This window comes from Sus scrofa, chromosome 15 (assembly GCF_054392235.1).
Source record: "Sus scrofa isolate SSC_HxYL_T2T_F1_AM1 chromosome 15, Sscrofa_HxYL_maternal_Yorkshire_Landrace_v2.0, whole genome shotgun sequence".
In the NCBI taxonomy this organism is placed as follows: domain Eukaryota; kingdom Metazoa; phylum Chordata; class Mammalia; order Artiodactyla; family Suidae; genus Sus; species Sus scrofa.
This window is the reverse complement of record NC_139397.1, coordinates 96,610,701-96,624,601: the sequence shown is the minus strand read 5'-3', so window position 1 is coordinate 96,624,601 and position 13,901 is coordinate 96,610,701. Positions and strand designations below refer to the sequence as shown.

General features: G+C 43.3%; 1 long non-coding RNA gene across 1 annotated transcript in view; it reads right to left on the bottom strand.

Moving 5' to 3' along the window:
• LOC146396001 (uncharacterized) overlaps positions 1-13,901 on the bottom strand; it is an 881,025-nt gene that overhangs the window by 772,747 nt on the left and 94,377 nt on the right. The gene's annotated exons all lie outside the window — the stretch shown is intronic.

Below are 13,901 nucleotides of genomic sequence, written 5' to 3'. Positions count from 1 at the left end.
ACTTTAATATGGTCAGTGATCTAACTGCACTCCTTTAATAGAGGGCAGCCTTTATTATAATCTGGAAATAATTTTCATCTAAATATCACCAACAGCCAAACATAATAAAATATGTATAAGCCAAGTAACATTACACAGAGGCCCCGGCGGCTCCAGCCAAGCGGCCACAGCCGCTGCACAGCAGCAGGTCTCGGGGAAGGCGGGGAGCAGGGGGGACCATCTCCCTTTGCTTTCCCAGGGATGCCATCGTTGTTGGGAGGATATGGGAGAAAGCGTTCACCTTCTTGGACCACAGCTCTGTTAACGGTAGAGGAGCGCCAGTCTGTTTGCTTAATGAGTGTCAGGAGCTAAAAGGTGAGGTGGAGACAGTGAAATAACCAGCAAGCTGGATGCTGAGGGCTGAGAAGGTTCTCGCCTGGCCATGAATTTACTTTCTTGGTTTGGACAGGTGGCAGGTCCTGGCTCCCTTCTCCTGCCACGGAGGACCAGGATAAGGGCTGAGAAATACAGATCTTTAATAATGGGGCGCTGAGTCCATGCTCGCTCTTTGGGGGAAATTCTGGGTAGGAATAACCCTCCAGCATCCATTGTCACCAGCTCCTGAGTGACTTGCTATAGGATGGAAACATCACCGGCCCTCAAGTCCCCAAACTGTGCCCACAAAAACAGGTCCCAGAGGCTCTGCTCCCTCCAAGGTAAGGTGCCTTAAGAAGGCTTAGGCGGAAACTGCAGGTGTGCTGAAAACTGAACAGCTGAATCCTGGGTCATTAAATCTTCATTTAACCCCGCTAATCATATACATGAGCCAAGAGCCACCTTCAGATAATCTTGCTCAACAGACATTGCTGTGGAAAAGCAATTGATCTATCGTCAGCTGTCCCAAGCCTGAGGTGCTAATTCTTTTGCCAAACACTAATCTATTGTATATCATCAATGAAACCACACTTGAGTCAATAAGAACAAATCCAAGAGCGTGTGTTGTGGGGATGCCTAACAAGGTCAGGCGAAACCTCCCCTTTAAGGTGGGTCCTTCGGTGAGGCTCTAATCACCTCCATTCCTGACGAGGCTGGGGTTCCTTCATTACCTTTTCCTGTGAATTATTAATACCAGAAACCCCGAGCCTTGAGGCAAGGGTTGGAGAAAACTCCACGCAGGGAGGAAATGAACCCCACCTATTGTCAAGTGTTCTCTTTTTCTTCCGCTGGAATTTCCTCTCGTTTTTCTCCCAGCTTCTTAAGTGTTTGTGCATTTGAAATAGCTGGTGTTTGGGTCATTAGTGGCCCTTGTGCCTTTGCTTGGGTTTGTTTGTTCTTTTATAAATATATTTTGGAAGGAAAAAAAAAAAAAAAAAACAAGCCAGTTCCTGTAACTTTTTCACAGCGCATGTGCCAATTCCCAAGCAACCTGTGGGGACATGAGTTCTAAGGACAGTCTCTGCCCAATTTTTCCTTTGGTATGAGAATAAACTGGTAGGTGAAAAATTACTTCCATCAGTCAATACTTCCTGTTACCACAATGACTGGTAATCTCAGAAGGTTCAGGCTGCCAGACCCTGCTCTCACCACAAAGCACAGATGTGCCTTACTAGATTTCATCTCTGATGTTTCTTCCCAACCCTGGTGCCCCCCCTAGTACGCCCCCTCCCCCTTCTCCCCTCCTCCCCCCACAACCCAGGAGCGCACTTGGTCTCAGGGCCTCTAACTTGCCCTCCTGTGCTCGCACCTGCTCAGTAGCCACGGACACACTCCCTTAACTATCCAGATGTCATGCAAGGCGGCTCCTTCTAAATTAATGTTACCATATTCCACATTCCCCAAGGACCCATCTCAGCACTGGGCCTGCAGGAGATACTAAGGAAATCTTTGTTGGGTGATTGAAATGAGAAAGATTAAGTCAAGAGAAAATCTTGCCACGCATGTACAGTTTCTTTTTTTTTTTTTTTTTTTTTTTTTTGGTCTTTTTGCTATTTCTTGGGCCGCTCCCGCGGCATATGGAGGTTCCCAGGCTAGGGGTTGAATCGGAGCCACAGCCACCGGCCTACGCCAGAGCCACAGCAACGCGGGATCCAAGCCACGTCTGCAACCTACACCACAGCTCACGGCAACGCCGGATCGTTAACCCACTGAGCAAGGGCAGGGACCGAACCTGCAACGTCATGGTTCCTAGTCAGATTCCTTAACCACTGCGCCACGACGGGAACTCCATGTACAGTTTCTAACACCCTAAATCCATAGACCAAAGAAGACTGGGAGAATTGGAGATTGGAAGAGAACTGTGGACACTTTCTCGACCATCATTTCTGAAGTAGACATATACTAGGAGAAAACGTCCATGATTCCAGTTACTGACCCTTGGTCAGAGTGGTCTTGTGAGTCTGAGAAAGATGAGTTTGACTGGGGGAGGGGGGGAGGGAGTTTTCATGAGGCTTCCGGAACCTTGACCACATCTCAGAAAATAATCTCTTGAGGAATTAGGGATACATGAAATCAGAAACATGTGGACTATATTTCCCGTTAAATACATCTGAGGCTAGAAATTAATGGGAAGTGTTCAGCTAAAGTTATTTAGGGTTTGGCTTTACCCACAACATCTGAAAAACAGTTCAAGATGTTAGATGAACCCGAAGCGCACCCACATTCACCTTCTCCTACTGAAAATACAGTGTGTGGAGCAGCTGACGGGAGACATGTTTAGTGTCAAGCTAATGAAAGGAGAAAAAGGTATGTTGGAACCGAAAGGAGGAGAGAGCATTCAAACACACAGAACACAGAGACATGCAGCTCCCTGGGGCATGTGGTTCACTTAACAAACAAAACTTATTTGGCATTTTTTTTTTTTTTTTTTTTTTTTTTAGGGCCGCACCTGCAGCATATGGAGGTTCCCAGGCTAGGGGGCGAATCAGAGCTGCAGATGCCAGCCTACACCACAGCCCCAGCAATGCAGGATCCAAGCCGCATCTGTGACCTACACCATAGCTCACAGTAACGTCGGATCCTGAGCAAGGCCAGGGATTGAACCCACATCATCATGAATACTAGTCAGGCTCGTTACTGCTGAGCCACAATGGGAACGGCCACAAATGACACTTTTTACAAGACTCTTTGGTCACCAGACTGTCCCTCAAAACTCTAAGCTGGGCAGCTTGATTATAAGTGTCTTCTAGGCCGCAAAGACAGGTTTGAAGTGTGACTAGCTTTTAGCTAGATGTTTTTTTGTTGTTGCTTATTCGTTTGTTTTTGTCTTTTTGCCATTTCTTGGGCTGCTCCTATGGCATATGGAGGTTCCCAGGCTAGGAGTCCAATAGGAGCTGTAGCCACCGGCCTACACCAGAGCCACAGCAACGCGGGATCCGAGCCGCGTCTGCAACCTACACCACAGCTCACGGCAACGCCAGATCCTTAACCCGCTGAGAAAGGCCAGGGATCGAACCCGCAGCCTCATGGTTCCTAGTCGGATTCGTTAACCACTGAGCCACGACGGGAACTCCAGCACTAGATGTTTTAACAGAAAGGGTGGATCTTTATGCCTGGTACTTGAACTCCTGGAGGCCCAGGGAGAACCCGATGATCATCTCTCTAGGACAGACTCTTTCTTGGGCTGCTGGGCAGCTGTTGTCCCTGCTGGAATCCAGCAAACAGTAGAGCTGTCCCTCCACTGGCCAGACACCAAGGGACCAGTTTTCTTCAGAAGCCACAGGCTGTACCTCTCCCACCCTTCCCACTGTGCACACTCTGCCTGGATTGATGGGAACCACGACCCTGAAGGCCCCTTTTGACTAGAGAGCATCCTTTCTTTTTTCACTGGACCTCAAGACGGGAGACGGCAATAAGGTTGAGGTGTGTTATCAACACTTGTGGCATCTGGGACTCACTCTCTGTAAAGGGAAAAAAGCCTTCTTTTTGCCCTATATGCAGAAAACGGGACTTTAATCAGAATAAAACACTCAGTGTAAGGCTTTGAGATGGAAAAATAGGAGCAAAAGACCCTGTCTCATAGGAAGCCCTTGGGATTGGGAGACCTTAACTAAACTAATTCTCTGAACATATTATTATCTCAGTTTCCCCACCTATGAAATTCAGGATAACAGCATCTGCTTTGCTGACTTTATACAGGGATTTTTATGTGATTAAAGGAGCTAGAAATTGTATAGTGCTTTGAAAGGCATAAAATGCCCTGAAATAGTGGTCTCTAGCCCTCATACCTTTCTTCTGAGCCCAGGGTGGTCTATTTGACATTTCTACCTGAATGTCCTACTGACACCTCACACAAGTTCAAAACTGACCTCTTGAATTTATAGCAATTTCAACCTACTCCAACTCTCCCATTTCTGCACATGGCTCCACCACTCAACCAGATGTTTAAGCCAGAAACCTACAAGTTTCCCTCAATACCTCTCTCTCCCTCACTCCTACTACTGGGAGGTCAATTTATCACCAGGCCCTAGTGATTCAACTCCATTTTTCTGGAATCTGGGCCTTTCTCTAGCCTAGGTTCGCTCACTCCAACCACTCCAAGAACCAACTATTAGTCTCCTGCTTCCTCTCCACCCTGCACTCCCCCTCCCTTTCCCCCATCTCTCCCCACCCCTGCAAAAGTCCTCTCCTCCCTGCAGCCAGAATGGTGTTTGAAATCTGATCATGTCACTCTCCTGCTCAAAATGCCTTGGGAGCATTTCTGTCTCCCAGGGACTTGAAGAAAAATTCAAGAGCATAGGAGTTGAGAGAAGGCTCCACTATGCTGGGACCTAAGACGGGTGACTTATCAACTGTGGGACACACGTGAAGAGCTAATATATCTCCCAACACTTCCCTTTCTACAGTAGCTCTGGCAGAACTGACAGTTGGGTCCTCCTTGCCAGGAGTCCTCATTGGACACCCCGATAAACAGGTTCCCCGCACTAAGAGCATGCATATGTGAGTGTATGTGTGTGTGTGTGTGTGCTTATTTGTGCAACTGTTGGGCCAGCCATCTGTCTACCAGCTGTAATTTCAAGAAGAGAAGAGGGGAGGGAAATCAAGTAGAATGAAATGAATAACAAGATGAATCCCCTTCCATTTGTATGTCTTACTGATAATAAGTATTTTTCATAGTCTGAAAATATCTCTCTAAATTTTGAGTATGAATGCCCTAAAAATTGCTAGATCTGGAAAAGAATCAAACTATTTTACTAAGCACCTGAAAAGTTTCTGGACAGCAAATATGTTTCACATTTGGAATACAAACAACTCTTGTAACATCTATGTGAAAGTCTTGGCTCCATGGATTGTCTAAAACAAATATTTAATTCAAAACTGACCTCCTCTACCAGCCACTATTAGTGCTGATTTGCACTCAGGACAGAAAAACTAATTTTAACATTTTCCTTTTAAAGTAGATTTAGGAAAGATAAATCCATTACCAGAAATATTCTGTAGAGTTTTACAAAGCTAAACATAAATGCTTTCTGAATTATCTCCTGTGCTAGATTATTAGTTTGGAATTGTCATGCTCTTGGCCAAGAGCCACTTCAAAACTTTCAGAGTAAAAACCAATTATAATGTAATTTTGAGAATAAGTTATAGATTATAATCAGAACAGAGCTAAAATATTTCTAAGCATTCAAAATTTGGGTTTTTCCCCCAATTATCTACATTTTCATTCGAATTCAGTGTCAACCAACTATATTAAATTTTCGATGGCACCTTTTCTTAATGATCTTTGAAAATTTCATAGAGAGGATCTGATGCCAAATATAACTAACCTCAGATGCAGAGGACTTGAGTGATTTGGTAAAGTTGGATAAGCATGGTATAGGGAGAACTGTGTGGGGTGTGGTAAGTCTTAGAATCTTCTCTGTCCTCCTACCTGACGTCTCCCAGACAATCAGCTGTGTCGTCCATTTCTTAGGTGTTCAACTGCAAAATAAAAAAATGCAAAGGCAGATGGTCTCTCGAAAGTGCTTTCCAACTTCCAAAACCTGAGATTCTAGGATTTCATATACAGCATAACTTAGAAAATCTTCTTCAAGTGACTCCATTTAAAGCCAAAATGAAAAATTCAGAGGAAATAGTCAAAGCCTGCAGGCAAGGGGTGAATGAAACTTCACTTTGAAAAACAAAACTAAAACTTATTAAAGGAGGTTTAGTTTATCATATTTTTTGAAATCTACAGCTTTATTTTTTAAAGTGTAGTTGACTTGTAATATTGTGTTTGGTTCAGGTCACAGTGAAATGATTCAGTTATATACACGCTTTTTTCTTTTTGATTCTTTTCCATTATAGGCTATTACAAGATATTGAGTATAGTTCCCTGTGCTATATAGTACATCCTTGCTGGGTATCTATTTTATATATAGTCGTGTCTATATGTTAATCCCAAACTCCTAATTCATCTCTCTCCCCCTCCCCCATCTTTCCCCTTTGGTAACCATAAGTTTATTTTCTATGTCTGTGAGTCTATACTTTACCGTATTCTAAATTGGGGGTTATTATTGCAACCATAAATTACTTTTTAGAACCAAGACGGAAACGAATAGATTTTTTCATGTAATTGTTCTACCAAAATTTCTGATAGCATAATACCACATAATGACATCCCTTTCATTAAAATAGTAAAACATTTCAGGACTTCATCATTTTCTCAAGGGCCCTCTTAATCAATTGATTTTCAAACATTTCTGATGAATTACTATTCCATCATCATTCTCCTTGCTTTTTTCCCTTTTATGTATTGCTGTTGTCTAAGTCTTTCATCCCATCTGTCAGCAGCTTTCCACATGATTCAAACAATTGTCAACATCACTTTTACCAACTTCACGAAAACCTGCATCTTTTGCAAGATTTGTAACTTCACTTTGCAGTAGATTTATATTATTTTTTCAGAGCAATTAGCAAGTCTAGCATTAAGTAGAGGAGGGATTTTTAAGTGGGGATTCATTTTATAAATGAAGGTTTCGCCTTAGGGTTACCTTTGCTCCTGGGCACATTTTATGATAGGACTCAGGTAATAAGACAGCCTTTTATTTGTGGTTCTGAAATCAAATTCTCTTATTATCTATACAACCCCATCTTATACAAAAACAAAAGATGTTTCCCTGATTCCTAAGAAAGTTCCTATGGGAAAATACTATATTTTAGCAATATAAAACTAACATTATTGGAATTCTCATTTGAATAATGAATAAATAAAAGACTTGACAAAATCATGCGGTATCACCTCCAGAACCACCTTTTGTTGTGACAGCTTATAGAAGAATTGTGATAACTGCCTTCACAGGATATTCCCCAGTGAGAAAGATTTCTTTTTAAAAATATTCTTGGCGGCAGAATCCATGATATCTTTATGTGAAAGGCCATTTATCAGGCACTAAGGCAGTAGATCACCTCACAAGGATTCTCAGCTTGAGGTCATTTGATTCTGAAAAAATGTGGTCTCACTGGGACCTGTGTCCATATTATGGAAAAAAGAAATGGATTGACCTATTGACGCTGGAAGGTAACTCTTAGAATATCTAGTGAAAACAAATCCTTTTACAGAAGGTGTCTGACCAGCCATTCTGATGATTTTGCTTTCCCTGTCCTGCTTTTTTTTCTGTATTTTGCCTGCCAATGTGTAATTTCGCTCCAAGATGGAGCCTTAATGTCCACAATTTAACAGTGCTAAGCTTGGGTTTCTGAGCCAGGATTCCCCCTCAACCCTTTACCCCAAACTGTCACTTCCAAGCAGAGAGTCTAAGACAGTGGGTTGCATACGGTGGGAAGGCAAACCCAGGAAACGGGAGTACAACACTGAGGACAATAAAACAGGAGAGAAACGTGTGCCATCCAGTTGGTCAGCACTCAGCCCCACCAGGACTTTGGGAGCAACAGTGAGACTGGGAGCAACTCAGAAGCACCTGCCTGTAGCTTCTCCAGCAACTATTCCCATCCCTCACAGGAAATGCAAGTTCCCACCTTTCCAGGTTGCATGGGATAGTGGGTTTCTACAGCCATCTCTCTCATTCTTTATGTCGGAAGGCTGGGAAGCCAGAGGTCCGTGGTGTACCTGAGGTGAGGCGCAGTCAAAATTGGCCGGCGTGAGGCTAATTACACAAGCAGCAGCCAGGTAAAGGTGGGCCAAGAGCAGGAGGCGATGCAGGTGAAACCATTGAGGAGAAGGCTGACAAGTGGACTCTAAGCAGGGTGCCCAGCAGTCATGTCAATTCTAAATGCTGCTGGGGATGCCAACAAGATTGGTATCTTTTTGGTACTTGCATATGGTGACACATGGGCACAGGTAATAGACCCTCACCCCTTTGCTCCATTTTCCAGATTTTTTTCTCAAATGCCATTTTCATCATATTTGCTACCTCTGCCGGTTCAGGAGTTGGGATGAGTTCCTGGAAGCACATCACTTCCAAAGCACCCTCAGCTGGACTTCAGGGGGCCCCATCAATCTCTGGTCTAGTCTCTGATTCTTATTTAAGATCCTAGTAGAGGGTATGGCTCAGAGTAGGCACTCTATAAATAGCAACTTTTAATTTTTATTTCATGACTGCTTTAGCCAACTCTTCATTTCTTTTGCCTATACTGTTTTTTTCTTTTTGTTTACTTAAACCCTGCATTACTCTAAAAACTGCCTCAGGTATTAATGCTTATCTTCTAAACTTAAATCCCAGCACTGCTTTTGTACATCTATGTCCCTATACAAGGAAAGCCTAATCTGGGGCTATTCCTTGGGGAGCTAGATGTTCAAGGTCAAACCCAGTTTAGGAATGTATTCACCTATGACACATATTTATTGAGAACTTCTTGTGTGTCAAGCATTGGTTAAAAAACAAATAAACAAAACACACTCGTACCCTCCAGGAGCTCACAGACCAGTGTGGGGAAGGAAAGCATCAGTACAAAGACAGTTCTAACACAGAGGGATGGAGATAAGCACAGGGAAAAAGAGCCAACTCAGATTTGGATGAAGAGGGGAGCTAATGGAGGCCTTACTGGGTGGTACTTGGAAGGAAGTAGCGAGGGCCCCAAGAGAGCAACTTGGGCAAAGCCCTTCGTGCACCAGAGGATACAGTGTAGGCAGATCATGAGGAACCTTGTGTAATATGCTGAGTAGCTGGCATTTGCTCTGGAAAAGCCAGAGACCCATTCAAAAGATCCATTTCTCACCACCACCATCTCTTGCCTGGATGGTTGCAATGGCCTCCTAACTGTTCTCAGCCTCTACTCCTGCCCCACCACAATCTTTTCTCCACACCCCATCCAGAGTGCTCCTGTTAACTGCAACTCAGATCATGTTGCTCCTCGGCTCAATAGCCCCCCAATCCCACCCCACCCCCCACCTCCCAGCTGGGGCTGTTTTGTCCTCCTCGCTGTTCCAGGACAGAAATCTATTCCTTCCCACTCTTCCCCTTGTGCATGTCCACGTAGCTTGCCACCTTCACTTCATTCAAATCTATGCACAGATGTCCCCTCAGCAGTGAGCCCTCCCCCAAACAAGCTACATATAAAATAGCAAACTCCCTCTCCCCTGCCTCTGGTTTTCCCTATCTCCTTACTCTCCTCTGTCTCCCTTCTTAGCATTTATCACTCTCTGGCATATACATTTTTGTTCTTATTTTATATACACACAATACACTTAAATATTAACCTACTTATGTTGTTTATTGTCCCCTCCTCCACCCCCTACTCCTCACACACATGCTAGAATGTGAGCTCCCAGAAGCGGGAACTTTGCTTTGATCGCGGCTGTACCCTCAATGCCAAGGTTAAAAATAGCACTTCGGTAAGGATTTGTTAGATGGATGAATGAATGATTTGAACAGTTTTAAACAGGAGGGTAACAAGATCCGGGTAATGTTCAGATGGCAGCTTAGTAGAGAACAGAAAAGACTAAGACCAAGGGGGCCAGAAAGGGTGAGGGTCTGAGCTTGTGTCAGAGAGAGGTGAATGGAAGAGGGATCCAGGGTGAGAAGTAAGTGGAGCAGAAGCCTACAAGTCTTGGTTCTGATTGGCTGAAGCGAGGGAGTGGGCGGAGTCGGGAGGATCCTTGGCTGGCGGGCGGCAGGGAAGCTGAGGGGCGTTACTCACTGAGATGGACAGGACAAGGGATGGGCGCGTAGAGGGCAAAGGGAGCGCAGAGGAAGGAGAGGGGTTGACAAAATGCTCACCTGATGGCCTCCACATGCCATGTAAGAGGAAAGATGACACCAACAAAGATATTTGCTGAACCCGAGGGGAGAGCCATTGACTTAAGGAAGAAATACTGTGAAGACTAAGAGAAAGGTCATGAGGGAAACGAGAAAGACACCAAAGGCAGCCTGGAGCGAGAAGTCACACAGGAGCAGCGTGCACCAGGGTGTGAATCCAGGCCGGCACTTACCAGCTCACCTCCATGAAGTGCTTTAACCTCTCTGAGTCTCAGTTTGCTCTTTAGGAAAAGGGATGAACATGTTCCCCCATGTCCAGATACCATGCACCTTAAATAAGATTAACAAGCCTGAAAGTGGTACAGAATTGGGGCCTTGATGGATCCAGAATCTTTGCAATTTGGAGAGCACTCTTTAAGGACTAGAATTCAAAATAAGAGTGAATGTGTACTCAGAATGAGAAATCACTACAGATTACATACTTTTAAACTGCCAAATGCTACATGTATCACAAAACCTAGGAAAAAAATCACACAATATTTTAATTAATTTATTGCCTGGCATACTTCTATAATGTTTTTCTGGCTGCACAATTTTGATCACTTCTTCATAAATGACTTTGTAATATTTTTATAGAGAGGATAAAAAGATGATTCAGTCTTTGTTCTAGCTTAGTTGAACTAAATTTGTTTTGTTTGTTTTTCATCTTTTTTAGGGCCACACCCACAGGGCAGATGGAGGTTCCCAGGCTAAGAGTTGAATCAGAGCTGTAGCCACCAGTCTACACCACAGCCACAGCAATGAGGGATCCGAGCAGCATCTGCAACCTACACCACAGTTCACGGCAATGCTGGATCCTCAACCCACTGAGCAAGGCCATGGCTCAAACCAGCATCCTCATGGATACTAGTCAGATTTGTTTCCTCTGAGCCAAACAGGAACTCCAAATTTGTTATTGATGATTGAGTGCAATAAGCAATATACACAGACATATCTCTGTTTATAATATGGCTGTAAGTTTGTATCCTACAAATATAAGAATTGTGAGTAGTTCTATTTCACACATTCCTATCAAAAAAATAAAAAAATTAAGTATGGTGGGTGTCTTGGTCCATTCTAGCTACTATAACAAAAACACCATATACCAAGTGGCTTAAAAAACAAAAATTTATTTCTCACAGTTCTGGAGACTGGGAAGTCCAAGATCAAGGCTCTGGCAGATTCAGTGTCAGGTGAGAGCTCACTTCCTCACAGATGACTGTCTTCTCAAGGTAACCTCACATGGCAGGAGGGGCAAGGTGCCCTCTGGGGTTTCTTTAATGATGGCACTAGTTGCATTCATGAGGGGTCCACTCTCACGACCTAATCACCTCTCAAAGGCCTTCCCCACAATACCACTGCCTTGAGCTTAAGATCTTCAACATGTGAATTTGGGGAGGGGAATAAACACTCATTCTGCAGCAGTGATAGATGGTTCATTATTGAATCTATTTCTGAGAGAAAAGAACTTCCATTTTCACAGGTCATTGGTGGGACTAGCTTCTAGCTCTGCACATTTCAAACCTCACACCTCCTTCACCAGTCACTTATTTCTAATGCCAGCCCCTGGAAAGCATATCGATGCTGGGAGATGATTTCTGGGCTCTGCTTCTTGTGTCCTGATGCTGAGTGAGCCAACACAGTGGGCAGGAGAAGTGTCCTGGGGGCATTGTTTCTATACTGGGTTGGTTAACAGTAACCTGCTGGACGTGGAAGTGACTGATAAGCCACCTAAATACAGTTCAGGAAACCCAAACTGAATGCCATCCCAACCCAATTTCCCTCAACTGGATCTCCAGAATACTGGTGGCCATTCCAAACACACCTGTCACCAACTAGGGGAAGTATGAAGAGGGGAAGTTGGAGTGCTCCTAACCAATTGCATTTATTTTTGAATTTTTTTTCCAATTGCATTTAAATATTGAAATATATTTCCAAATTTTACAAAACATGTAGCCATGTGAATATATTATCTGAGTTTTACCCAGGGTCTTGGAAGGGACCTATACAAATACAGAACCTCGTTTAAGTTTAAGGTTCATTAGCATCATGGTAAACTGAGTCTAGCTGGAATAATCATGGTTCATTATTGGTTCATCATCATGGTCCTTTGCTTCCTCCCCCATAAGCTCTTCTAGGCCAGTGCCTCCTAGGATTCCTATGCCCAGCACCCAGTACGCAGCTGCACTTACACGATATACTCAACCAATGCTAAACAAACACTACATTACATTTACCAAACTCAGCTTGACTTAACCACATTTTGGATGGGTTTTGAAGTTGGTCCAATTTTTTTCAATAGAAAAATAACCTTGATATGTATAATACTCTGACAGGATTTCTTAAAATGTAGTCTATAATAACCATACTTCTAAGAATAAAAGAGCTAGAGGTTGGCTTTTGAAACCAGATAAATTACATAGGAACAATGCTCTCATAATAAATTCAACCAACACTTCATTTACATCAATACTGTACAGATGGACACAAGAAAATTTATTATGTATCTTGGCCCCAATCCACACTCTTTACTAAAGTGTATTGGATTGGGATTATTTTTTCCTCCATCCAGAAAAAAAGAAACGAATAAAGACAAAAAGCCTCCCCACAGTAATTTATTATATTTACTTTTTAAACAATTATTTTTTCTCAAAAGATAAAATATGTTTCCATCGTTTTTCCTACCTAGAGAACAGAAGTAGAAGGAGTCTTTTCCAGGGGCTTGAACACTCTTTGTTCTGAGCAAGATTCTAATAAATGCACACAATTTATAAGTGATAGTTTGAGGACTATCTCACAGAATTTAAAGCAATCCAGGATTTAATAGCAATCAACAGAATCAAGGCAAAGTGAAACTATTACAGCTGAACACACTGGAAAAGTGGAGTTTGAATTGATGCGGCATATTATTCATCTTGACAAGTGCAAACTCACACTGAAGATAGCAGGAGTAGAGACGGGGACTGCAAGGAAAGGTAATACAAATGTATTATTAACACAGAAACAAATCTGACTTTAAACCTGGCATGTCTCCTGGTTAGCAAGAATAATAATAAGGCCTTGAATTCTCATTGTACTTTGCATCCAAAGTAATCAAAGAAGTTCCAAATTTTCATGGGAGGTATGACAGTCTGTCTACATCAGTTCTATCTTTCAACGGAAATCTACCGCCAAATTGAATGTGTGCATACTGGGGATGGCTGCAGATGGGCAACATCAAAGTGCACTCAGACACTGAGAAATATGGAAAGTAGAATTGCAGTGCTCCCACCCCAAGCCAACCTGCAATTAATCAGATCGACCCAATTCATACAGTTCCTTGAGGCACTGAGGACACTGGCATTGCCGGAACTCCAGCAAGTCTCTGAGCTTCTACTGCGGACTAGTGGGGACATCCCTGACAGAACACCCCAGAAAATTGCCTGTGATTGCTGGGGTCCAGTGGACTTTCACCAAGTAGAATTGAGAGTGCAAAGATACAGTTGTGCGTGGTGCATGCTGAGCCCTGGAACATGTACAGAGTCCGCCTACCAAGCACTCATGCAAGCACCATGTGTTGCATTGGTCTCACTTACTCTCATAGTAATCTTATGAGGCAAGTCTTATCATTATCCCCATTTTACTTATAAGGAAACTGAAGCACAAAGAGGTTGGGAAATTTGGGATGATCATAAGCAGGTGATGCAACACAACGCAGAAAAGGAAGAAACTGAATTTAGTGGACATGAAATCCATCCTTTACAAACATGT